This window comes from Labeo rohita, chromosome 14 (assembly GCF_022985175.1).
Source record: "Labeo rohita strain BAU-BD-2019 chromosome 14, IGBB_LRoh.1.0, whole genome shotgun sequence".
Classification (NCBI taxonomy): domain Eukaryota; kingdom Metazoa; phylum Chordata; class Actinopteri; order Cypriniformes; family Cyprinidae; genus Labeo; species Labeo rohita.
Genome location: NC_066882.1, coordinates 9,546,140 through 9,573,790, shown reverse-complemented (window position 1 = coordinate 9,573,790; position 27,651 = coordinate 9,546,140). Strand labels below are relative to the sequence as shown.

Genomic DNA, 27,651 nt, shown 5'->3' with positions numbered 1-27,651 from the left:
TGTGGAAAATGGGCCTCCGATGACCCCTTTAATACAATGGACTGCCAGTAAAACTGATAAAAAATTGGGAAAAATTGGGAATTTAGAGACTTTGACCATGTTTTACTTAAGTGTTTTTTCCTTAATTGCTATTGTGACCTTTTTACACCACAGACTGAAAAAAAATTAAACATTGCTTGGTAATTGGTCAATAAAGTGTTGATAGTTGTGTAAATATTGTCAAACTAACAGTTGTCTGAATTATTGGTTAATTGTAATCCATTAAATACCTTTCGATCAAAGTTATTTGACATTATCAAAATAAATTTGCTCTGACACTCTTTAACTCTGAATTCTTGTAATATTTTATTACCATTGACTGAACTATAGTGAATAAACTCTGATATTGTGAGAAATGTTGAAGGTGTGTGAATAAATTTTGGTTTGACTGTATATATGACTTTTTTTGCGGAAGATATTTTAAAGAATGTTGAGAGCCAAACAACATTTGAGCCAATTAACTCCATTAAATGGACAAAAAGCTCTTTTTTTTGTTTCCATAGCCATGTAGAAACAACATCACAGTGATTAAATGATGCCAGAGTTGTCATTTTTGGGTGAACTGTTCCTTTAATTTTGATCAGCAATTGTTTGTGAACCCGTGGGCTTCTTTTAGCAATAAATATTTAGAACCCAAGCGAAACAAACAGGCAAAAAGCGCTATATCCAGAATAGCTTTTTTGAGAGCAGTGTTCCTGAGATAGTAAATTAGATCCCATATGCAAGTGCTTAGGGGTAGAAAAGGAGAGAAAAATAGTGTTGGCCATCTGTGTGCTATTTAGATTGATCCCAGCAGCTATGGCTGTTTAATTCAAAAACTGTCAGGGAGTGTCATTAGGTGCGGCCATTTTCAGGCTTCAGATTTCATTAGCCACAGGAAGGCCCACATTACCCTCAGGATTAATGTCAAGCCTCCCAATCCAGCTCTGGAGCTCTGGAGTGCTTAGAGGAATATCTCTGACCTTTTTGTGTAAATACACTCTGATTCATTAAAGATTATGTAGACCACGGGAAAACTCTTAAACAGCTGAAGAGTGATATGGATTTGGCCTGTAAAGTCATCCTTGCTACTCTGGGAAAAGAAAAATTGTACCTGAAACATATTTTTATTTAAAGAGGCAAAAAATATCTACTTTCTTTATAGATATATCGAAAAGTGGAGACAGTGGGGTCCAATGTTCTTTACAATAATTTGAAAGTAAGTCAGGTTTGTACAGGTTTGGGATGACATCAGGGCAAATAAACTATCCATTTAAAAAAAAAAAACTCAAAACATCCTGCGTAGTTGTTGTTCTCCATACAAATTGTCTTTGTTGTTTTCTTATTCAAAATTACATCATGAGCTAAAACCACAACAGCCGTGGTGATAGTGGTCTCTGGCCTTCCTTCCTTTTTTCTCCTAAAGCCTCTTTCTTGCACTTATCAGGAGGAAGGCGCGAGGGGCTACGTCAAGGCCAAAGCCAACAGCGAGCATGATAACTCGGTGAGGATGAGAGGAGTCATCACTTTTCCTGTTTTAATTAGTAACATCAGCTCTTCAACAGGCAATCATGTCATCTGCTTCCTTCCAGGCGTTGATTATAGAGTGAGGACTGCGTCACACGGACCGCACGGGTAAGATATGGTGTGTTTTTAAGGCTAAATGCTGTGTTTTGTTCCCAGTTCCGAGTGAAAGATATTGCACAGAACCCGGAATATGATAAATTTAGAAGTGCAATATTCTGACAGCTGCAATAATGGAATACAATTTTCACACGGGCCCAATTGAGACACAATCAAGCCCTCGCTCTCTAACCCAGGCTCAACATGTTGATGTTTCTAGAAGCTTGCTGAATTACGAACCTGCTTCCACTCATGGGGTTTTGATTTTACCTGATTCAGGAGGTTGTTAAATGTGCACGATCATGGAGTCATTTATCACACGCTCACTGTGCGCCGGTCACAGTCCCAGTATGCCGTTCCAGGTGCACACAAATCAGAATGGTCACAACTACATGTGATTCAGAGCGGTCTGGATGTCATATAGAATATTTATCATACTTCCGTTTTGAGGTCAAATGTATTCAAGGTCTGAAAAGATTTGTTTTGCCTTTTGCTTCACTGTAGATGTGTGCATTAACCTTACCCCGGATCTGAAAACCTTCAAGAGTACAGCCAATATATTCGTCCAGAATGTTCTAAAAGGGAAAGACCTTTTGAACTGTGAGTTTTCATCTTTTTTTAGTCATTTAAATTAAAACTTAAGACAGCTTGACAGGTTTTAAACAGAACAAAGGCAAGGCTGAAGAGAACTGACTGAAAGAGCTCTACTGTTTGTACATATTGTTCATTGGATTCAAATGTGGGTAGTGTTCAAGTTCTTTTTTTTAAATTTTGGTTTCTTAAAGGTATAGTTCACCCAAAAATAAAAAAAATAACCCATGATTTACTCACCCTCAAGCCATTTTAGGTGTATATAACTTTCGTCTTCTAGACAAATACAATCAAAGTTATATTAAAAATGTCTTGGCTCTTCCAAGCTTTATCCACCTTATTTTCCAGTGCAGAAGTAAGCTGTTTTCTGGTAATGTGTTAGACGTCCGATTCATAATCAGCCATAGGGAAATAACGAGAAGAATATCGAAGTGCAGTAAACGGTAAAACAGTTTGCACTACAAACCAGTGTGTTCATAATTAAGAAAATACTTTAAAATAATATGGTAACACACACCTGTTTACAATATCAAGCAGCAAAACAAGCTTTTTATGCAGCTAAAAATAGCTGGAAGTAGATGAGACCAGAAGCCGGACATAAAAAATGTACAAATAGCTGCACCCCCTCTTATGGGAAAAATAAGGTGTATAATAGCACTGAATGGGTGTTGAGATTTTGAAGTTCAATAAAGCGCATCCATCCATCATAAAAAGTGCTCCACGTGGCTCCGGAAGGGTACACATGCTCACAAGAGAGTGGCGTTCCAGCAGATGATGTAGGACAAAGGCCAAGTTTTGTTCACAGCAAAGGAAAACCAAAAAAGGAAAAAATAAATTTTATTTACACAAACGCATCGATTTGATTCAGAAGGCCTTTATTAACCCCTCGGAGCCATGTGGAGTACTTTTTAAGATGAATGTACTTTATTGAACTTCAAGATCTTTACACCCATTCACTGCCATTATAAAGCCTGGAAGAGTCAGGACATTTTTTAAAAGGGTCCTATAATGCTCTTTTACAAAGTCTTGATTTTGTTTTGGGGGTGTACTAGAACATGCGGTCATGCTTTATGCATTATTGTTCACATTATTTACATTATTACATTACCTTTCTCCCCAGTCTGGCACAAATGGCTCGATTAGGTCCGGGTTTGATGAAGGCCCGCCTTCCGAAATACGAAATGTGTTGTGATTGGTTAGCTGTCCCAGTGTGTTGTGACTAGCGAACAGCTTAGACGGTGTTTCAGTACTGCCACGCCCCCTGCCAAAGCAGCAAGTTCCATCTGCTCCATTATAGTTATGGATATATTAAGGTATAGTTGACGCTACAGTAGTGTTGGGTCCTATCGTCAGCCTGCGAGATCGCTGATACATGATATTATCGTGCTAATTTATTCAATTATTTACATACATAGTTTCATTGCCCAAAACCAGCTCCAGCATAAGTCTGAAAGCAGCCTAATGTTTTTAGTATGACTTAATTTGTGTTTAACATGACAACGATTGAATAAAAACATTGTAAGTTACTAATTATAAAGCTTACATTTCGTTAGTTATTCAAAAAGCAGCTACAGAAAACGAGCAAAGAACATTAACATTATCAAAAAACATCATCACTGATTAGCCTGGCCTAGTCTAGTGCAAGTTGCGTTATAAGTGATGCTGTCTACACTGTATGATGAATAAATCTCTTACCACACACTGCACACGTTAGGGCTCCGACATGGCCACTGGAGCAGATCGCCACTCTAGTCAATGCTTGTGTTTACACCAGCTGCGCCTCCACATGTGTTTTGACCCCCTATACTGCACACGTCTGTGGCGCGTTACTGCTCTGACTTGTTGAAGCATCCCAGAAACGGCTCTCCGTGCTGCATCGCTAAAGTTAGGCTAATCCCCCACCTCGTCCCTACTCACCCCACAACCATTCGAATTTCCGTAGGCAGGATTTATTTTGATGATATTCTAGTGGGACACTTTGTGACATCACAGCACCCAGAAAACAACGCAGTAATTAGTAGTCCAAACGAGCCGTTCGTTGTAGTTCTTGAAAAGGGATTTTTTAAAAACGAGATATCTCCCTTTGGAGTGGACTTTGAGATTTGTAACTTTGTAGATCTTTTTTATGCCCAAACATACATACCATACACTGACTAAAATTCAAAAAGTGAAAAAGCATAATAGGACCCCTTTAATATAATTGCATAAACATAATTCAATAATTGGCCTTAAATATGTAATGTAACAGTAACCAACCATTTTCAGATTTGCTTATTTTTAGAAAATACTTCTATCTTTAACTAAATTTTGTTTCATAAGCACCCAGTTGATAGCTACATTGATTTAAGTCAGTGTCATTAGCTGTAAGCTTTATGTGTTCACTAAAAAGAACCAGTTCATAAGAGTCGTTCATTGGGTCGTACAATGCTGGCTGATTCATTTTTAAAAAACAGCTCTTAAAAGCCATACATTCAGTAATTGAATGTGATCATGAAAGGTAAAGTAAAAGGTAAATCTTTCCCATATTATCTTTACTTTCAGAAAATGTTTAAATTCGTAAAAGCATAGAGAAGATCATCTCATGCAGTCTGGCATAGTAAGATCATAACAGTATAATGCTACTTATACATCTTCTCTTGATTCGAACAGAGACTTTTTATTAATCAGAGTCAAGTTCTGTGAACATCTCTGCACTTGAATGAATTACCCACATGCTCCTCGAATCCTGTGTATTGGTATTATCAGTTTGTCATAGGTCATGCTTCCTGATGCTATTTTGAGATGCTGTCAACAAGTGTTGTTCTACATCCTGTGGTGGAAAAAGTCTGATGATGACTATAGTTAACGCTGAGCAGCTTATTGAGTTTCCCCCAGGAAACCTCCCCCGTGAATCACTAAAAGCGGTGCTGTAGGCAGTCACTGTGGAGACTTCAATTACTGGCGTGTCCCAGTCGGCTGATTTCTAACTGTGGCCAGCAAATTAGAAAAAGGTGGAGGGAGGCAGAGACAGAGAGAAAGTAAGAAAAACTGAAAAATTATATCGAAGGATGGTCTGAAATTCGGACAGGATACTATAACGGAGAGCAGCAAGAGTTTCACCAAGTGAAACGTTTCTCGCTAGAAGTGGAGAGGCAACCTTTGTTCATACTGTATGTTGGCTACAGGCCAGCCATCTGCACCACAGGATTCACTTCATAATCCTGTGTATGACTGATTTATGGCTCACATTATCAACTGTTGTTGACTAAACGTCCCCAACTGAGTCTTTATCCTATGTAGAGACAGGTCTGTGAAAATACAGACAAAAACGTCCTACATTTTTTCGAATTTAGGGCAGCGCACTTCATCATCAGTGTAATTGTGTGGTTTTTAAAGATGATTAGGAGAGAGTTCATTGTGGCAGTAGGTTATTAGACATTCACGGTAGAGCTGTACATGCAGCAGTCTGCCCTGAACAGGCATGTTGACAGGCACGTAGAACATAGACATGTAGAAAATCAAACAAGCTAACTTAAATGAGCATTTAGAAAGTTGTTTCCATTTAGTTGTTCCCATGTTCCTGTCTAGAACATGACTTTATATTTTGACATATGGGTCATTCTGTAATTAGGGGTCCTTTTAGAATTTGACAATGTGAAGAAAAAAGTTTCCCTTTTTCCCAAAAACCCAAACATGACCTTAAATAGCTGCTTTGAAACAATCTGTATTGTATAAAATGCTATATAAATAAAGGTGATCTGTAGGAATATGTGTATAAAACACCATCTGTGTTTGCTACTGTCCACCATGTTACCTTTACTGGGTAACACAGTTGACAGGTATAACTTAGTTGACATTTTTAGTGTTTTGGGACTATATTCAACATGGAAGCCTGGAACGACTGAGCATATGGTGTGTTTAGAAATATATTTTCATAAACAAAACATAAGTTTTAGTTAAATTATCTTGTTAAAAGTTGCAGCAATAATACTTGTGTAACACTGTTGACAGTCAATTAATTCACTCTTGACACAGGTTTGCTAGTTTAACCAATATTAGGGGGAAGAGAGAGAACATAACTTCTAGTGTTTCATCCATATGCTTCTAGAGCAAATATCATCATACTGTGCAAATTATGTGAGAATAGGACAAACCATTCCATTTTGAGGGGAGGTTTTCTAGTGGGTAACTTAGTTGACAGTGTTTTTTTTGGACACAAATAAAACAAGTTAAATCACAATAAACACTTATTATTTTTTAAGCGCACACCCAAATGTCTTGATAACTTAATCTAACTGAAGGCAAAACTATGAGAATATTTTGTATTTAATGTAATTTTCGTGCTTAAATGCAGAGTAGAATGAGCAGCTTTACAAAATCAGACAGCTGAATACGAGGTTGTATGTGAAAAAAAAGTTATTGCTTTTTCAACATATAGTTGTGTGATTGGGAAAAGTGTATTTGTGTACTAGAAAATTAAGTGTCGGGGCTATATATTGTTGGAAATATATTAAAAATATAATTCACGGACATGAGATGTACCCACAATTATAGAATAACCCATATAATACCATTTAATTCTTTTCATTTGAGCAGCAAATCAGCATATTACAAATGATTTCTGAAGAATTATGTGACACTGAAGACTGGAATAAGCATGCTAAAAATTCAGCTTTGCCATTGCAGGAGTAAATTACATTTTAAAATGTATTAAAGGGGACATTGGATGCAAAATTCGCTTTTACATGGTGTTTTCATATAAATGTGTCTCAGCAGTGTGTGGACACAGCCATTCTACAATGATAAAAAAATTATCCCCTAAAAACCTAAACAGTCTCAGTTATCAAGCCATTTTGACTTTCTGAGCACTATGAGGTTATACTGCTCAGGCCCCGCCCACAGACGCTAACGGACTGTCCCATATTAGAATGTTTACGCCCTCAGTCAGTTGTACGCTGTCCACCATTTTCTCCATGATTGTTTTTGATGGTAACGCGACCAAATACAAAAAAAAAAAAAAAAAAGAAAAAAAACGGAAGAGAGGGGAGAGGTGAACAGCAGCTCATTATAATTTAAAGAGATATGCACCAAAACAGGTTGCTGTGAAAAGTGCTATTTCTGGTAAAAAGGGTGTTGTTTTACACCAGTTTGTGGAAAACTTACCAACTTGTGGAAAATGGGCATCTGATGTGCCTTTAAAATAGAGAACAGTTACTTTAAATGTTTGTAATATTTCAAAATGTTTCTGTCTTTACTGTATTTTTAATCAAATAAATGCAGCCTTGATTGAGCATTAGGTTTGAATTTTAGTGTACATATTGCATGTTTCTTAACATTATTTTTCTTTTGTCTTCCACAGAAGAAAGTAAGTCATTTGGAATGACATGAGAGTAAGTAAATCATGAATTTTTATTTTTAGGTGAATTGTTCCTTTAAGAATGCTGATGTGTGTGAGGGACAGCTGTTAGAATCATCACTACTTACTTGCAAGTTGATTTGCAAGGGTTTTGGCTTTTATTACCTTTAAAGGTAAAAAGCCTAAAGCCTGTACCTGCACTTCAAATTAAATCATTTTCCATAATCTGATTAAATTAGTGTAATTTTGTTTTGTCTGATCCTTAACGTAGGCATTTATGGCTGATTAGTTTGAGAATGTCACTTGTTTAATATAATCTCAACTAAAACAGCACACCTTGCTATTTATAGTGAACGTGACAAAGTTTGTGCTGTTCAGGATACAGTCTGCAAAATTTCTAACACCTCCACAGATTTAATTTTTTCCCAGTACCCATGCTGAGACATGAGAACACTATTTACCTTCAGATGACTGTAGGCCAGAAAATGTAGTCTTGCTTTTTCAGTGTCCTGTTAAGACACACTACAACGATTGACTTAATCCTAGCAGATTCCTTTTTAGTGCACTTTTCACTGTGTCATTTGTGGAGACATGTAGTAGGCAGCCACACATGGCTGGCTCTGTGAACCCACAACACTCCTCTGTTTGGATTGGAGGATTTTGGGTAAGATGTTGTAGTGTCTAGCAGTGGCATGTTAGCCTAGTGATGACCAGCAGATCATTGCCTGCACTAGGAAAATGTGAGATTTTTCCAACAAAAGGTAATCAGGATTTCCACCCTCTTCAAAGCACTCGTCAATCTGACCCTAACGACTGGCCCGGTGCAGCCGTACATCTGGTGCAGATGTAGCAGACTCTTTCTCTTTCTCTCTCTCTCTCTCTCTCTCTCTCTCTCTCTCTCGCAGGATCAGGAGAGCTGGACGTCTGCCAAGCAGTGAATGTGCTTCCTGGTGTCTGTGGCCAGCAGAGAGAGTAAACACACACAGGTACTAGAACTTGAGCCAAAAGCCATCAGCACCCCAACTGCAAGAGGCCAGGCCTCAGTGATGTGGGTGATCACTTCAAACAGAATCTAAAGAACGTGTAAAACACATGGCATTCAATCACAGGCGTCTGTGACCAGGTGCAGAGAGGTGTGCAGCATTACAGCCCAGTGCCAAAACGTTGATTAAACCTATGGAACATGTCAAAGATCACAAGCATAATGTATAAGACAGATTCGAAAATCAAAGTCAACCGAGGTCAAGCTCATGTCACCTTTGAAATGGTTTTTCCCCATTGAGTCACATTGCCATGCGGTGAGGTATTTCTTTAATGTCACTCAGGTATAGAGTAGTGCAATATATAATGTAATTAAATATTTCATGTTAAGTAGAAATGTCACTATTATTTACTCATTATGGCTTACAATATTTCAGCTGTTGGAAATGTATATATTCATTCTCATGAGCTTATGCTTTTATCCAAAATCACTTCTGTTATCCAAAGTGACAGTTATTCAACACAGTGTATATAAATTATACATTTTATATAGATTATTTGACAGTAATTTCATAAAGGTAATTTGACAGTTGTATGTAGGATATCTGACTGTTATACAACTTAAATTTATATACATTTGCTTAAATTTGAATTGTAAAGAATTTAAAATGTTAAAAAATGCATGCATGTGATTATTAGTAATGTATGTAGTATATAAATGAAAATGAATCAAACTATATATGCTTAGTTGTGACAGTGACACAATTTTTTATGAATTAACTAATTTTATTAAACTATATTCAGTTGAGGTCAAAAGTTTACATACACCTTGCAGAAGTGTTAGTTATTTTACCAAAATAAGAGGGATCATACAAAAAGCATGTTATTTTTAATTCAGTACTGACCTAAATAAGATATTTCACATGAAAGATGTTTACATATAGTCCACAAGAGAAAATAATAGTTGAATTTATAAAAATGACACAAGTTTACATACACTTGATTCTAAATACTGTGTTGTTACCTGAACAATCCACATCTGTGTTTTTTTTTTAGTGATAGTTGTTAATGAGTCCATTGTTTGTCCTGAACAGTTAAACTGCCTGCTGTTCTTCAGAAAAACCCTTCAGGTCTATGGTTTCTCAGCATTTTTGTGTGTTTGAACCCTTTCCAACAATGACATTATGATTTTGAGATCCATCTTTTGACACTGAGGACAACTGAGGGACTATTACAGAAGGTTCAAACACTCACTGATGCTTCAAAAGGAAAAACAATGCATTAAGGGGTGGAAACTTTTGAACAGAATGAAAATGTCTACATTTTTCTTATTTTGCCTAAATATAATATTTTTTTCATTTAGTACTGCCCTTCAGAAGCTACAGAAGATACTTGCATGTTTCCCAGAAGACAACGTTTGTTAAATTTACCCTGATCTTCAAATTGAAAAAGTTTTCACCCCCCGGCTCTTAATGCATTAGGTTTCCTTCTAAAGCATCAGTGAGACCTTCTGTAATAGTTGCATATGAGTCAGTGTGAAAAGATCTCAAAATCATACAGTCATACAAGGGACTCATGAACAACTATCACTAAACAAAAAAACACAGCTGTGGCTCATTCAGGCAGCAACACAGTATTAAGAATCAAGTGTATGTAAACTTTTGAACAGGGTCATTTTTTTTATATAAATTCAACTATTATTTTCTCCTATAGACTATATGTAAATGTCTTTCATATGAAAGTCAAAAATTAAGAATAGCAAGGGATTTGACAAACAACAAAAAACAATTGCATTGATAAATCGTTTTTGAAAATTACTGATACTCATAAAAATTCGTAATATTGGTACCGATAATTGGTCGACGCCTATTTGTTTTTTTATTATAGAATTTAGTTTATCCCAGAATATTCATACAGTTGTTATGACTTAATCCATTTTTATTCGTTTTAAATATGAAGGTTTACAGAGGTTTTTCCACTCAAAACAAAACATGTTACTATTTAAGTTAAGTGAAATGTTTCCTTTGATTCATGTAGTTCTTTTCTTGACCTTCCTCTTTTTTTCCTTCTTTCTTTATGACAAAACAGCCTGAAGATATGTGACATTTTGTCCTTTTACTATGGCAGACATCACAGAGGAGACAGATGTGATGGCTGTTTTGAAAGATCAAGAGAGTGAAAAGCCCAAAACGCTGCTCCGCAAGCTCCAAAGCTCAACGGGGAGCTCCTCATATGTCTACATGAAAAACCAAGGTTGGCTGGTGAGCGCTGGTCTTTGTGATTCAGTCTGTTAGATTCTAAGATGCCCCATGCCTGCAAAAGATCAAATCATTTCCTCCCAACCAGATTAGACATGCTAGCAGGGGGTATGAAACACACTCACAGGCTCATATTAAAATGCCTTCATTTTCTCTGATGAGCCTCTTTGAACGGAAGAACGCTGACTCGTAAGTGTTGAAGAATCTCAGGAGAGCTAGTGAAGAATTTAATGGAAGATCTGCTTACTTTTAGGAAAATTTGTATGCTAGTTTTGTCCACTTCTAGTATGTAGAACTTGATGCAGTTAAAAACAGATCTTGGATGCTGTATGATGATCATTGTATTAGTTAGAGGATTTCTGCTTAAATCTGTTTGAGTATTTGGCCCATTTAATCTGACTGAGCAGGGCAAATGGAGTTCATCTAAAGACATCCTGACCATTGATCCCTCTTACGTGACTAATTGCCTAAATCTGATCGGTGTGAACATGCTGCGTGCCATTCATCTGAAACGCCCTCGTCCTGCCTTGAAAGGTGAGGCCTGCTTCAGCATTCATTCACGTCACACGTTTTGTGTCGATAACCAGAAACAAACCAAAGCTTTGGTGAAACATCACAGCATATGTTGGATAATGAGGCTCAGCTGTCCCGTCGGTTTCTCTGACATACCCCTCTTAATCTCATGATGGCTCTGAGGATAATGGGGGTATTTCACTGGAGATACAGGCAGACAGATAGCGGGCACTGTCGCAGGCTAGCACTAGCCAGCAAAGTTAGCACTTGGGGCGGGTACCTCCGCATTAGCCTGCCATCTGTCGCTCAGGCAGAAGTCCAGCAGTACGACAGGGCGCCCACCTGGGAAGGTAGTTGTGTGCACCATCTCTGTGTGTCTGTGGATACTCGCCACTGCCCCCTAGTTAGACCTTAATTCATTTGAACCAGGGGTGTCCAAATCGACATATTTTAATATTAGATGCATTCGCAAAGTCTATTTATATAGCACTTTATGCAATACAAATAATTTCAAAACAGCTTCAAAGTCAGTGGTGTTAAAATTGATCAGTTATGAAACAAATTTAGCAGCTCTACAGAAAACATGTTCAGTTCAATGTTGCAAAGCAGACAAGTCCATAAAAAGACTAAAGAGAGCAAATTTGAGGAGAAGGACTTTTGCCCTCCAAAAGTTTGAAAATGCCCTAGAAAAGTGGGGTTTTGGACAATATTGGCATGAATCCATTTTAATTTGTGATACAAATTGCACTGATAAGGGACAACACAAACTACAAAAACATATTTTATTACATAAACAGTTTATACATAGAGAAAACATTTTCGATTCATCAAAATATCCACCATTAGCAGCTATTACAGCTCTACATTATCTGGGCCTAAATTCATTGTATTCTAAACTTAACTGGCAATCATTCATGAAGCTATTAAGGTGTGACCCAAAAATCTTTTAAAAACATAGGCCAAGTTTAAATCAGTAACCAGGCATCACAGCTGGCAAAGGGGCATGTCTGACTTTGACGTATATATTGCCATTATTATTTAATCAAAATGAAAATTATTATTCCTGGTCTTTAATGATAATGTCAAGTTACTTTAATGTATTTGCACCAAAAAACGATAAGGATTTATGCTGATATCGTCCAAAACCACACTTTGCCAGGGGTGTTTCCAAATGTTCGGAGGGCAGTGTATGTGTTTTTAGCTTGACACCACCTTAAATGAATAGTTCACTCAAAAATGAAGATTTGCTGAAAATTCACTCCCCTTCAGGCTATCCAAGATGTCGATGAGTTTGTTTTCTTATTGGAACGGATTTGAACAAAATCACAGCACGCCTGTATTCAAAAACCTGCATGTTTGTAATAAAATGTGCTTGTTTCCAGTTAAAATACTCCTTTATCCATAATATTGCTTTGAAAAAGTCATCTTGTCTGAATAAGCTGAGAAATATGCAGATCAAGCATTGTTTACAAGCAAAAAACAGTCCAAAACAGTGTTAGTGGATTTTGATGTGAGAGGACAACAGGGCACGGACTTTCTCACTGGAAGAAGTATGGATTATTTTTGGGCAGAAACAAAGTTTTAAAGTTAAAACTAGAGTTGGGGTACTTGGACTGGGGACTCGGACTGTAATTGTGAATGAACTTAGACTCACATTGACTAAGACTTGGACATTTTGGACGCAGAATGTTTTTGGAATAAATCCATGCCATGTGCAGTGTTGGGGAGTAACTAGTTACATGTAACGGAATTACGTAATTTAATTACAAAATAAATGTAATTGTAATTATTTTTACAGTTACTGAGAAAAAATATGTAATTAAATTACAGTTACTTTTGAAAAATGCCAGTGATTACAAAGGGGATTACATCTGAAATTTTTCACACACCTACCCCCACTTACAGATTTAATTGACTTCTTTTAAATTGCATTGACTGCTCTAAAATGAGACACCAATGTTTCAGGAGTTTAGGACACAGAATAGGACACATGCTTATTTGATATAAGCATGTTTTATTTCCTATTTGGGTTTATGCATAAACTTTATTTTTTAAGATTGTTTTTTTCCAAGGCATTGTTAGATGCTAGTGTTTTCTGTCATAACTATGCAAACATTTGATTTCAAACCCAGTATCATAGCTATTAAACTATTTCTTGTTATGATGTTATTTATGTTATGATCTTGTTTTGACATATAGCGCAACTGCGCTCACGGTGACTCGAGTTCGATTCCCGTCTCGAGGTCCTTTGCCGATCCCGCTCCCCTCTCTCCTCCCAGCTCTTTCCTGTCATCTCTCTACTGTCCTATCGCAATAAAAGGCATAAAAAGACCAAAAATATAAGTAAAAAAAAAAAAAAAAAAAGTCTGAATTTGTGGTGGCTGTGCTTTAAATTAAATTATTACACAGCTCAGACTCTTTCGGGGCAACTTAAGTCAGTGCCATATGCTTGATAATTTTTCTTGGCAGAAGCTTTGCATTTGGTAAGATTAGCTAATAAAATATTAAAGCTTAATTCAATATTATGTGTACAGTTTCTTAATTCTGTCATCCTGGTATCGTGGACTTGCTCTGTTGTTTCATACAAACGCAGTTGCTGCCATTTTTTTTTTTTTTTTTTTTTTTTTTTTTTTTTGTACATTGTAATGGATTATAAGATAACTAACAAATTAGTACTACTACTTAATTATTTATGTGGTGAAATGTTGTGTAAGAAAAGTGGTATGACTGCACTGTATCCCTAAAATGTCTAGTTTGAACTTGCCGTTTGCTAGCAACTGATTTCTTCATGGAAGCTTTGCATTCAAATATTTCAACTCAGATCAGTGTTTCGTGTCTAATCATTTTGACACGAAACATCTAAATAATATATCAAGCAGCTATGTAATAAGTGAGATAATGTACATTCAGCCAGTTGTTATCGCAAAATAAAGATGTATATTATCCCTTACTTATTATAATCTTAATTCAAGTGATAAAGGATTTTAAAAGTCTGACAGTAATCAGTGTTGAACTGCTACTGCAAGGTTAACTCTGCCTGGTTTAAATGTTTCAAAATGATTAACAGTTGAAAATTATAAAAAAAATTAGAAAAGTAATCAAAAAGTAATTAAAAGTAATAAGTTACATTACTTTAATAAAGTAATTGAAAAGTTACACTACTTATTACATTTTAAATCAAGTAACTTGTAATCTGTAACCTATTACATTTCCAAAGTAACCTTCCCAACACTGGTCATGTGTAATATAAAATATTTTAAACATAAGTAACAACATTAAAAAATTAAGATAAAAAATGTCTCCCACTCAAACTAGGATTCTTCTTGGATTCAACAAGGTGGACTCAACACTAGTTAAACCTTTAGTAATGTGCAGCTTTTCTCCTGTTGATGGACTAGAGTCGTGTGGATTACTTATGGGTAATTATTATGTTTTTATTAGCTGTTTGGACTCTCATTCTGACGGCTCCCATTCACTGTAGAGGATTTATTGGTGAGCAAGTCATGTAATTCCAAAAATCTCCAAATGTGTTCTGATGAAGAAACAAACCCATCTGCATCTTGGATGGCTTGAGGATGAGTACATTTTCAGCCAATTTTAATTTTTGGGTGAACTATTCCTTTAAAAGTGCAGTGCTCATGTTGCTGGACAGTGAAATGATATCCATCTGTGTACATGGACCAACATTTAGCAAAAATCTTTTGTCTGCACAAAAGCACAAAAAGACTTGAGAATAATGACAACATTGCTCACAGCGGGTGGTCTGACAGTAAATACAATGTTGGAGGTGGTAGATTTGTTTCACAAATGCTGATTTAAAGGTAGTAGAAGTGTTGTTTAGATAACCTCTCAGAGAGAGTGTACTCTGCTGACAGCTAAACTGCTAATAGCACAGTATGCTAAAATCTGAGAGACTGTCTCTAAGCTCCGTCTATGCAAAAATGACTGTTAGGTTCTCTCAGTAAACAGTGTTTTAAGTGTTAGTGGAGATTTTAGAAACACTTCTAAAATTAAGACTTTTCAAAACACAGTTTTCCCTTATGCATGAGGTGGAGAGGTGAAACAGACATTTTGGAAAAAGAGAACAATTTTTGCATGACTGCGAATGTTAGCCACGTTATAAACATTAGACATGCAAAGGAATTTGACAACAGTAGTGGAATGCTGGTTTGTTTTGTTGTGGCTGACTCTCATAGCTTTAATGATGTGTTTACAAGTGTTTTTGGTTTTATTGTGTTTGACATAAGAAAAAATAGAAACAGGACATAATATTCTAATGTGGTTTTTGATTTAAAAGCATAATGTTAAAGGATGAGTTGATTTCCAGAATAAAAACTTCATGATAATTTACTCAGCCCTGTGTCATCCAAGATGTTCATGTCTTTCTTCACTTGAAAAGAAATTAAGGTTTCTGAAGAAAACACTCCAAAAACACACTATATAGTGGACTTTGGTGATGGCCAATGGGTTGAAGGTCCAAATTGCAGTTTCAATGCAGCTTCAAAGGGCTCTACACAATCCCAGCCGAGGAATAAGGGTCATATCTAGAAAAACAATGTAATTTTAAAAAAAAAGAAAAAATGTATATACTTTTCAACCACAAATGCTCATCTTGCTTCTTTGTGATCCACATCTATGACTTGTTTGTCTGTGTACTTCGGTTCAAATAGTAGGGAATTTTCTTCTCCAACTTCAAAATCGTCTGACGTCATTGTTTTACCTTTTTTTAGTAAAGGGCATTTGACTTTCGTTGCATGTTCGCTTTGAAAACTCTGGGTTGGTACTTCCGCTGACATCACGCCTGGCCTTTTCAACGTGACTACATAATACGATAAGTTGAGCTAGCGCAAGACAAGCATTTGTGGTTAAAAAGTGTATAAATTTTCATTTTTTAAGAAAATGACTGATCGTTTTGCTAGATAAGACCCTTATTCCTCAACTGGGATCGTGTAGAGCCCTTTGAATCTGCATTGAAACTGCAATTTGGTCCTTCAGCACATTGAACCATTGAAGTCCACTATATGGAAAAAAATCCTGTAATGTTTTCCTCAAAAACCTTCATTTCTTGTCGACTGAAGAGAGAAAGACATGAATATCTTGGATGACATGGGGGTCAGGATATTTTCAGTAAATGTTTATTTTGAAGTGAACTAATCCTTTAAATTATCACCAACACCTGGCCTGCCATGGTTATGAGAGTGCTTTAAAGCATTTTTACATTTTCATATGGACAATAAATGTGACCCTGGACCACAAAACCAGTCATAAGCTTTCCATTGTTGTATGGTTAGGATAAGACAACATTTGGCAGAAATACAGCTATTTGAAATATCCAGAATCTGAGGGTGCAAAAAAATCAAAATATTGACAAAATCGCCTTTGTAGTTGTCCAAATGAAGTTATTAGAAATGCATATTTCTAACTAAAAAAATATTATATACAGTAGGAAATTTGCAAAATATCTTCCTGGAACATGATCTTTACTTAATATCCTAATGATTTTTGACCCATACAATGTATTTTTGGCTATTGCTACAAATATATCCATGCTACTTAAGACTGGTTTTGTGGTCCAGGGTCACAAATTCAAGGTCTCAATTCATCCCCTATAAAGCACCTACACACAAAATATAAAAGATATAAAAATATGAAATTGTAGATAAACTTTCCAGCCTCACTAATTGGTTCACTAATAGCCTCACTAACAGACCCATTCCTAATTGGAATAGAACTAATTTGAACTGATTGATAAGTGGCCTTAAAGTGACAGTTCACCTAAAAATTTAAACTTTGTCTTAATTTTTCTCCTCCTTCTGCAGTACACAAAAGATATTCGAAGACCATTGGAACCCAGTTTTGGTGACTATTTACCTTCTCAAAACATCCTTAAGTTCTACGTAAGAAAGAAAGTACAAGTTTTGAGATGAGGGTGAGTACATGATTTTTTTGCATGGACTATTCTGGCTTTTAAAAATCTCAGAAACATAGTATGAAGATTTAAGAATATGCATATCTCATGTTACAAAATGCAGTCATCGAAATGTAGTGAAGTTTTGTTGAATTTCATATGTCTGCTCTTAATTTCCTGTCAACACCCTGCCTTTGATTCTGTTGATAGGACACAGGATTGTTTGGGTATGTAGTCCTCTGCCGCTGTCAGTTGCACAGCAGTGTATATGATATTAGCACATGCCTCCTAAACATCAGAAGAATATTATGAGAGTCAAGGGACCCCCCCTTAACGCAGCCTCATTACAAGCTCCTTCACTTCACCAAGCAAAGTTCCTCTTGGATCTGTCACTTCACGGGGCATCATAAATCACTTTGTCAGGCACGGGGTCTTTAGCCTCAGGTCTCCCCTCAGCCACCATCACTTTGTACGGTGCTGTTTTTTTCCAGGAGGCTGCTAGTGTGTTCCTGAAAGCGTGGCATGTTCCCTACAGATGATCTTGCGTGGGAAGCTGACTCAGGGCTTGGGCACAAAGCGCGCTGTCAAAAACCCTCCGTGAACTGGATGGTAATGTCTTCATGCTTAAGCATGTGTTAGCGCATTAGATCTGCTTTACAGGTTTAGATGCGGTACGTATACATTTTAATGCTATTATAAAATTGATTTTGGAACCGCATTTCAAAAGTGGCATTGTAAATTATGCAAAGCATCTTGCGGTTTAGTTTACATTACTTTTTTTTCCAGGCTAAACAATGGCAGCCACGGTGTAAGTGTGAGCGTGCATAAGTGAGTCGCCATCACTGGGGACGAGTTTTTTGATTTGGATCAGATGCAATAATCTAAGTTTAAATTTATTTTTAGTTAATGTTCATTAATTTATATATATGCACGTTTTTGAAAAATTCGCTCTTTTAGTCTGACCTAGAGTCAGACTTCTTAGGTGATGAGAAAGTGCAGCTGGTCTCAAGTCTGGGTCTCCTGGATCATTTTCTCTCCAAGCATTTTTTTAGCCAGTTGGTGTTGATTGACAGGCAAACTTTCTGCCCCTTTTCAGTTAGGGTTCAATGCGGATGTCTGGTTAATGAGGCTGACTTCAAGGATTATAATCAGAGGGGGGATATTACTGACCATATGTGTCAGCACAGATGAGCGAACCTCCCAGGCTCATGGTGTCAAAAGGATATTTTTTGCTTCCTCGCAGTTCTTATTTACCATAGAACCATACAGATCCATGTCACTGCTCCCCAGGGGTGACTTTAACAGCCTAACGTCTATGACAGATAAGTTATGCTAAACAGATTATTCGTGTTTGCAAGACCTTAGAGGCACAGCATGGCCCTTCTGAAGAACCCGATCATCATATCTTGGCTTTCAGCATCTTTGACAAGGCCAGAAAATTTATAGTAATAGGTTCATATGGGCTTCACTCAGCTAACGAATCTAAGGTGTATCTCTCCACAGGGATGATTAAAGGAATAATTCACTCAAAAATGAAAATTTGGCCCCATGTCTTTTCAAACCCTTGTAACTTTAATTTAGTTTATGGGTGAACTGTTACTTTAAATGACTGCCCTGATTGCTTTTGTCTGTGGGTACGCTCACCTATTCTTCATCGAACAAAACATTTGATGAGAAAACCAGAGAGAAAGAAGGGAGATGGGGCAAAAACAGAAATGTTAAAGGGAAAAAATAAAAAAGCACCCTCAGAAGCGCACTGTGACATATGGAAGCTATCACAAGGCTATGCTCCCATCTGTGTCCACAGCCGCGGCTCGCTGGCACCCAAAAGCCACTGCGCAGGATGGGAGTAATCCATGGAAGAGGATCCATGGGATTGTGATGGGACTCAGAATTCCCTGGGGACAGAGATTTGACCAGGAAGAGAGGAAGAAGTAGATGGATTATAATGGTGTAGGGTGAAGTGCAGATGTTCAATGCTATTTACAGAAAACAGGTGCTCAGACATTGAGAATGGTTTAGCAAGGTCACCAATTCTTGCTTTTTGTCCGTCATGAATATTCTTCCTATGATGTTAGTGCCAAGTCCTGTGTTTGGAAATGTTGCAACACAAAGTCTCTTAGCACTGTGAGCGTATGGTGTGATTAAATTGACTTTGAATTGCCTTTCCCGACTTTTCTTCTCAGAATTGTAAGATATAAACTCGCAACTGAGAGAAATAAAGTCAGAATTCACAATTCACAATTCTTTTTTTCCTTAGAATTGCAAGATATAAACTCACAACTGCGAGTTATAGTCAGAGTTGCAAGGTATAAACTCACAATTGCAAGTTATAAAGTCAGAATTGCAAGATATAAACTCACAATTGAGTTATAAAGTCAGAAGTGTGACTTTTCCTCAGAATTGCATGATATAAACCCAATTGCGAGAAATAGAAGTGCAAAAAAAAACCTCGCATTTCTGATATTTTTTCTCAAAATTGCAAGATATAAATTTGCATTTGCAAATTGATATAAACTAACAATTCTGACTTTTTTTCTCAAAATTATGTGATATAAACTCGCAATTTTGACTTTTTACTCAGAATTGTGTGATATAAACAATTGCAAGAAATCGTCAGAAGTGCTAAATAAAAACTCGCATTTCTAATATTTTTCTCAAAATTGTGATATAAACTTGCAGTTGCATGTTATAAAGACAGAATTTCTTGCTATAAACTCACAATTGCGAATTATAAGGTCAGAATTGCAAGATATACTCACGATTGTGAGAAATAAAGTCGGGGTGTGAAATAAAACCTCGCAATTCTGACTTTTGCTTAGAACTGTGTGATATAACCTTGCAATTCTGACTTTTTTTCTCAAAATTGCACGATATAAACTTGCAATTGCATGTTATAAAGTCAGAATTGTGTGATATAAACTCGCAATTGCGAGTTATAAAGTCAGAATTGCAAGATATAAACTCACAATTGTGAGAAATAAAGTCAAGAGTAAAATAAAATACCTCGCAGTTCTGAATTTTCCTCAGAATTGCATGATATAAACAATTGCGAGAAATAGAAGTGCAAAATAAAAACTTGCATTTCTGATATTTTTTCTCAGAATTGCATGATATAAACTTGCAATTGCATGTTGTAAAGTCAGAATTGCATGATATAAACCCGCAATTATGACTTTTTTCCTCAGAATTGTGATATAAACAATTGCAAGAAATAGTCATAAGTGCGAAATGAAAACTTGCATTTCTGATATTTTTTCTCAAAATTGTGATATAAACTTGCAATTGCATGTTATAAAGTCAGAATTGCATGATATAAACTCACGATTGTGAGAAATAAAGTCAGAAGTGTGAAATAAAACCTTGCAATTCTGACTTTTCCTCAGAAATTGTGTGATGTAAACTTGCATTTGCAAGTCATAAAGTCCAATTTTGAGGGGGAAAAAAGACTGATATGTTCTTAGAATTGTGAGTTTATGGCATGTCACAGTTCTGACTTAATAACTGACTTAATAACAATTGCGGGTTATAAAGTCACAATTGCAGGATTTTTGTGATAATTACCTTTTTTATTTTTTGTTTAGTGGCGGAAATGGGCTTCCATATGATGCTGACTTTTTTGGCAGTTCTGGATTATTATGGCTGTTTTTGAGGCAAGGTGAGTTTTTGGTAATTTCTTCAGCTTTCATTCCTTTAAATTGCAGCACTCATGTTTTTGCAAGTGAATGATCTTAAATGCATGAACTAAAATTACACATGTAAAACTAGAATACACGTAATTCAAGCTTCCCATGACTAAAACTACATTGGAAATACTTTATTCCTGCAGGTTTAATCATACTCTGACATTACATTTCACTTCACTGACGTATTTTGCTCCTTTGTTGTTAACAAATGAAAAATGATTAGCTTCACAGAGAACTTCCTGTTTAACGCAATGGAAGTTTGTGAACTGTGTTTGTGAAGGCACCGGTTAAGTGTTTGGTTTACGTGCGGTTTTGCTCTACTTGTCTAGTGCTCCTGAGTCATTTGGATGTCGAGTGCCCCCCTGTCTCAACCTCTTTTCCTGCCCTGTTACTCACCGGACCACTTCAAGTTTTCTTGGAGTGAAAAATTTATTGCAGGTTGGTAAATTTTTTATAGCTCCATTTCAGTGGACCTTTGATGGCGTGCTGCGTTCTGTATCAATCTGGCAGCGACCAGCCCTTAACATTCTCACAAGCAGTCCCGTGAGGCCGTCTGACGCACACGCACACCTCCTGAAAAAGTTACACAGAGCGAGCGCTGTCCTGTCTGATAAATCCCCGTGGACCAGACCTCTATGATTTACCGCATGTCTGGAGTTGGGCTTCTCTGGAACCAATGACCCTACCAGGCAAGTGAAGTTTGTCATCTTAAACACACCATACGCTGCAAATGGTCTGTAAAAGCAGATTTGTTCTGTATTATAATCCTATCTTAATTATTCATCTCAGTTTTGGAAATCCACTGAGTGCTCGAAAATTACAAGATCAGACTTGCTGGTTTTGCTCTCAGCCTGTGGGCTAAACTTTTGGATGGCCTCCTGACTGAACCTCTTTTTACTCTTACGACAACAAAACATTTGCCTCTGTCCAGTATGTAGGGGAGACCAGGGATGGTTGTAACACTTTTCCTTGACGTGTATAAATCTAGATTTTTTTTCCACTCATTTATCTCAGACTTTTACTATGAAGTTTTCTGGCCATGTTAAAAAAAAAAAAAATCTAAGATTACGATATTAAGGTCCTAATATTTCAAGAATAAAGTTGAAATATTACGAGAATAAAGTCAATATACTATGAGAATAAAGTAGAAATATTTAGAGAATTTAAATCGTAGAAATTAAAGTTATAATATTTTGAGAGTATAGCCTATAGCCTGTTACGCATGATTGAGAGCACCGGGAGAAGTTGCCGGGCGACCGTAATTTATTATTATTTATTTATTTGAATATTGTTGCGTCCGCAAACAAAGGAAACAGCTTAATATCAAGAATATTATATTTATGCTGCCTTCACGCCATGTCGTAATTCCGAGATTAAAACACGTGACACTTTACTCATATCTTTCCATGATGTCAGACTCAGAGGTAGTGCCTAAGCAGCACCAAAATGAACCTGACTGCGGTCACATGGTACATCTGTCACTGGTCCAAGTCGACTTTGGAATATCTCCCAGTGCTCCCAATCTGGGCCAATTGCATGCGCTATAGGCTAGAATATACTCTCAAAATATTATACCTTTAATCTCTTAATTGCTACAACTTTATTCTCTAAACATTTAAACGTTATTCTCTTAATTCCAGCTTTATTTTCAAAACATTTCGACGTTATTCTCATAATTTTGACTTTATTCTCGAAGTATTTCGACTTAATTCTTGAAACATTTTGACGTTATTCAGGTAATTTCAACTTTATTCTTGAAACATTTAGACGTTATTCTCATAATTTTGACTTTATTCTCGAAATATTTTGACTTAATTCTTGAAACATTTTGACGTTATTCTCATAATTTCGACTTTATTCTTGAAACATTTTGACGTTAATCTCATAATTTCGACTTTATTCTCAAAACATTTAGACTTTACTCTAATAGTATTTCGACTTTAAACTCGTAATTTCGATTTAATTCTCAAAATATTTTGACTTTATTTTAGTAATTTCGACTTAATTCTCGAAATATTTCGACTTTATTCTCATAGTATTTCAACTTTATTCTCGAAATATTTCAACTTTATTCTCATAATTTCGACTTTATTCTTGAAATATTTAGACTTTATTCTAGTAGTATTTCGACTTTAATCTCATAATTTTTACTTAATTCTCAAAATATTTTGACTTTATTCTCGTAGTATTTTTACTTTATTCTCATAATTTTGACTTTATTCTCAAAATATTTTGAATTTACTCTAGTAGTATTTCGACTTTATTCTCGAAATATTTTGACTTTATTCTCGAAATATTTCGACTTTATTCTCGTAGTATTTCGACTTCATTCTCCTAATTTCAACTTTATTCTCAAAACATTACGCCTTCAATCTCAGAACCTTAGTTTTTTTTTTTTTTTACATGGCACTAAATGTAATATTGTAATTTAATGTTATGTTTCCACATTTGTCTGCTAAAAATGTGAGTTATTTGGGAATCTACAACTTATACCTGACCTGTGTTGATTAGTGTAATTTTCTTCCATTGTAATTAATTTCTTAGTAATAAAACTGACTGAACCTATCTCTAAATGTTACTACTCACCCCATGTTTTTAACCTCTCTGTTGGTTTCTGTGTGCATTTGTGTGTGTGTGTGTGTGTGTGTGTTTGACCTCAGCTCATAGACCTCCCCTAAGGCTACAGTGCTTGGGCCCCTGTGTTAACACCTCTCAGTGCTGGACACACCTGTCATTGATTAGCGTGAGTGTGTAACCAATCCGGTATGCCTTCCCTCATAAAACAATACATCCAATTTCAGCTTTGCTACAAGCTGACCCAATGTATACAGTTATTTTAAACATAAGTACCACCACACCAGCTTGTAGTTTTTTCTCCCTGAAGCCACGGAAATTCTGTTGCCTGTGTGTGTGAGTGCATGTGTATGTGCTTATAGAGGCCCCACTAATGTGGCTCATATAACATGCAGAACGATAATAGTAAACCTTCATTTCCACAAACCATATTTGTTGTTGCAGCTCTGTCTGTGATCCCATCCCTCAACTGCATTGGCGGTGCATGTGAAACAAAGAACAGCTGCTCCTCTCTTGCACCATGCTTTGAATGAATGCACCAGTCCTCGACCCGCAAAGTAGATCCCCAGGACAAAACCTCAGGAAGACGCCGGTCCCACAGGAACCGGGCCGACCACCGCTATCGGCACTTGACGAGCTTGTCAGCCGCATGCAGCGGGCCAGCTTCTTTTCTTATCATCAGGAAGTTGTCAGGTGGGAGATATTTCTGTTTGTTTGTTTTGCAAATGTATTTGTTTCCGCTAATGCAAACAATTAGGTGACATCCTACGACACAACCAGCACAAGTCCGGCTACAGCTGGATGCAGCTCTGTAGTAATGGACTCATCAATCAACACAGTCTGTTAAAACACTGTGACAACATGGCCGAAGCTGAAGTGACCATGCTCAAGGTTGACATTTTGGACACAAACAGGAAGCTGAGCTGCTTCAATACTTTAATAGAACCTTTTCCCATAATTTGATGGACTAAACAGCAGAAACGCAAATATATATAATTAAACTCAAGGATTATTTTGAGAAAAAAAAAAACACATTTTAGCATTACTATAAAAACTAATAAACTTATATATATATGTATATATATATATATAAAATCTATTTTAATTTAATATTATTTTGTTATATATAAAATATATAATATTATACACTACCAGTCAAAAGTTTTTGAACAGTAAGATTTTTAATGTTTTTAAAGAAGTCTCTTCTGCTCACCAAGCCTGCGTTTATTTGATCCAAAGTACAGCAAAAACAGTAATATTCTGAAATATTTTTGCTAATGAAATTAACTGCTTTCTATTTGAATATATATTAAAATGTAATTTATTCCTGTGATTTCAAAGCTGAATTTTTAGCATAATCACTCCAGTAACATGATCCTTCAGAAATCATTCTAATAATCTGATTTGCAGCTCAAAAATAATTTATTATTAATTAATTATTATTATTAAAATGTACTAAAATTTTACTGTTTTAAATATTGATGTTAATATTGATAATAATAATAATTATAATTATAATAAAATGTTTCTTGAACAGCAAATCAGCATATTAGAATGGCTTCTAAAGGATCATGTGACACTGAAGACTGGAGTAATGATGCTAAAAATTTAGCTTTGATCACAGGAATAAATTTTATATTGTAAAAATATTACAATATTACTGCTTTTGCTGTTTTTTGGATCAAATAAATGCAGGTTTGGTGAGCAGAAGAGTATTCTTTAAAAAATATATTAAAAATCTTACTGTTCAAAAACTTTTGACTGGTAGTGTGTACTAATTTAAACACTTCCATCAGTAAGCCTTTTTGATGTTTTTGGAAAAAAGTCTGTTATGCTCACCATGACTGTGTTTATTTAATGAAAAATACTCTAATGTTGTGCATTATTACAATTTAAATATATTTTAAAATACAATTCATTCCTATGATCGCAAAACTATCATTACTCCAGTCTTTAGTGTCACATGATCCTTCAGAAAGCATTCCAAATGTGCTAACCTTTATTATTATTTTCATGATTCTTTAATAAATAGAACGTTCAAAAGAACAGCATTAAAAAATCTTACTGACAAGGTTTTGAAGGGTAGTGTGCTGTATACAGTTGAATATTTATTTTAATTTAAAACAATATTAGCGTTTTTGAAGGCGATTGTGAATTATTATGACAACACATTTAGTTGGTAGACATGATGTTTGAATCCAAATCTCACTGTCTTATTTGCAGTCTTTTTTTTTTTTTTTTTTTTTTTAGAGAAGTTAAGGAACTCATTCCTCTCTTCTGCATAACAATATATCAAACTCCAAAAGTTCAGTTCCTCTTGGACTTTTGCCGCTCACTCTAGTGTTTGTTATTGTTAATCAGCACCTTGCACTCCAAAGTCCGAGATTCAAACCATGCTGTTTTTCCTGGAGTTTACTCTGTCTACCAGCAATACTTTTTCAGACTCAAGGCCAAAAATCACATAGGTGCTCCATTAATAATTATTTTTTTGGTTAACAGTAAAAAGAACGGTGCACATGTGGTGTTTATGTCCTGTGGCATAACGCTTTGATTTGAATGAGTTTGCAGTTTCCAACTCAGAATCAACCTATTCAATACATTTACTAAAATATGCTGTAAATCTGAATCGGCTTTTATGCTGTCATCACAGCCATTTATGCATGCTGTGGGCTTATTTGTTTGGCCCAGTGTCATATGCCTTCTGAGAAAGCATTCATGCGGAGAAAGAACCAATTATGTGTAATTTCTGCTTTTAAGCCCATCTCCTATAATCACCATGGTGATATTTTAAATGTGATTAAACACACAGGAGTACTTCCATGTGCACAAATGTTCCTTCATCTTCACAGAACTGGAACAGCCAGATTAGCTATTTTATATATATTTATATTCGAAGACAGCTGGACGAAATAGAACAGAAGTCTTGAGATACACTGTCCAACTACTTCTAACCTGACTCACAGTCTAAAAAATCCAACACTCATGGCGTTGCTCTAAAGCAGTGACACAAAGACATCCATCTAGATGGGCTTTTTATATAATGTAATAAAAATAAAATATTACATTCAGATATGAAAATATATAGACTCTACATGTGTAAATCAAGTCTAATATATTCTCTCTATCCTCCATTGTTCTTTACTCTTTTTTCTGTCCGTTTCTCAAGGACACCACCATAAAAACTCTCTTAGACTAATACAGTTATCTGTTTATCTCAAGCAGATGAAAAACTTCCCCTGAATGAATATACACAATATCTTGGCACACCGGTCAGGATCCAGCACAGAGGACCCTATCTTTAAAATCGCAGGCATGTAAGTATGCATCCTCCTGAATTCCAGTCCCTTTGTTTTCAGATGTAAGGGAAGAGCAGTAATGGGTCTTCTGTTGACTTTACATCCTTGGAAAGTCCGCCTGGGCCGCACACCTGCTGTCCATCCAGACCTGTGGAATCTCTGCATGGATACAGAGGATGCAAGATCTGGAAAGTATGCGGGTGGCCGAAGACCCTTAAGGCAGCACTGCGTGCGTCGAGGAAATGGTCAGGAATGTCAGCGCAACCATTCCTTCCATATCCTCCGCCGTGGCCAAGAATTCCAGCATTGTTTGAATGGCCGTGCCGTTAATCATCAATATAAACACCTGTATACTTAATATAATTCACCAAGGCTTTTGTTAAGGGTTTTCCCCTTGTTTTGACGGGACGCTCTAAGCGGGAGATCATGAGGTCGTCTCTCTATGATAACCCGAGTGTAACACTCATGGGCGGTTTTGGTTTATGTATTAATTCATTGCGGTCAGCTGACAGTGTGCTGTGAAGGGTAGTGTCACCGGGTGCACTGGCGGCTTGACAAGTGCCCCATCTGACAGAGGCCAGACTGAATGTCCTTGACAGTAGCATAGCGCTGCCAGGAGTGCTTCAGTGGCAGCAGAATGCATAATTGGTGACATGATGAGCAAAGAGGACACTTGACAGAAGTCCTGGGCTGGAGAGAGAAAGTCAAGCCACTGGCAGCCTTCACTACCTCGAAGATGTCTGATCAGCTCATGGTTGATTGAGACTCTTGGTTTCTTGGTTCAAAGTACAGTTTAATGGCTGTCAGCTATATGCCATTCATCTGTAACCTTAGTACAGGATTTGTTCAGTCAAAAATCCAAAAACAT

The 27,651-nt window shown here is 36.3% G+C and overlaps 2 long non-coding RNA genes across 2 annotated transcripts; both read left to right on the top strand.

The window, feature by feature from the left end:
* Positions 1-1,465: 1,465 nt before the first annotated feature.
* On the top strand, positions 1,466-21,986 carry LOC127175931 (uncharacterized). The gene is made up of 11 exons (XR_007829039.1): positions 1,466-1,522; positions 1,611-1,653; positions 2,146-2,241; positions 7,571-7,601; positions 8,473-8,553; positions 10,637-10,809; positions 11,214-11,340; positions 17,139-17,248; positions 17,719-17,836; positions 20,812-20,885; positions 21,243-21,986. It is a non-coding gene; the product is annotated as an uncharacterized LOC127175931 (long non-coding RNA).
* Positions 21,987-23,334: 1,348 nt separating this feature from the next.
* On the top strand, positions 23,335-26,796 carry LOC127175932 (uncharacterized). The gene is made up of 3 exons (XR_007829040.1): positions 23,335-23,656; positions 23,932-24,180; positions 26,710-26,796. It is a non-coding gene; the product is annotated as an uncharacterized LOC127175932 (long non-coding RNA).
* Positions 26,797-27,651: the final 855 nt, after the last annotated feature.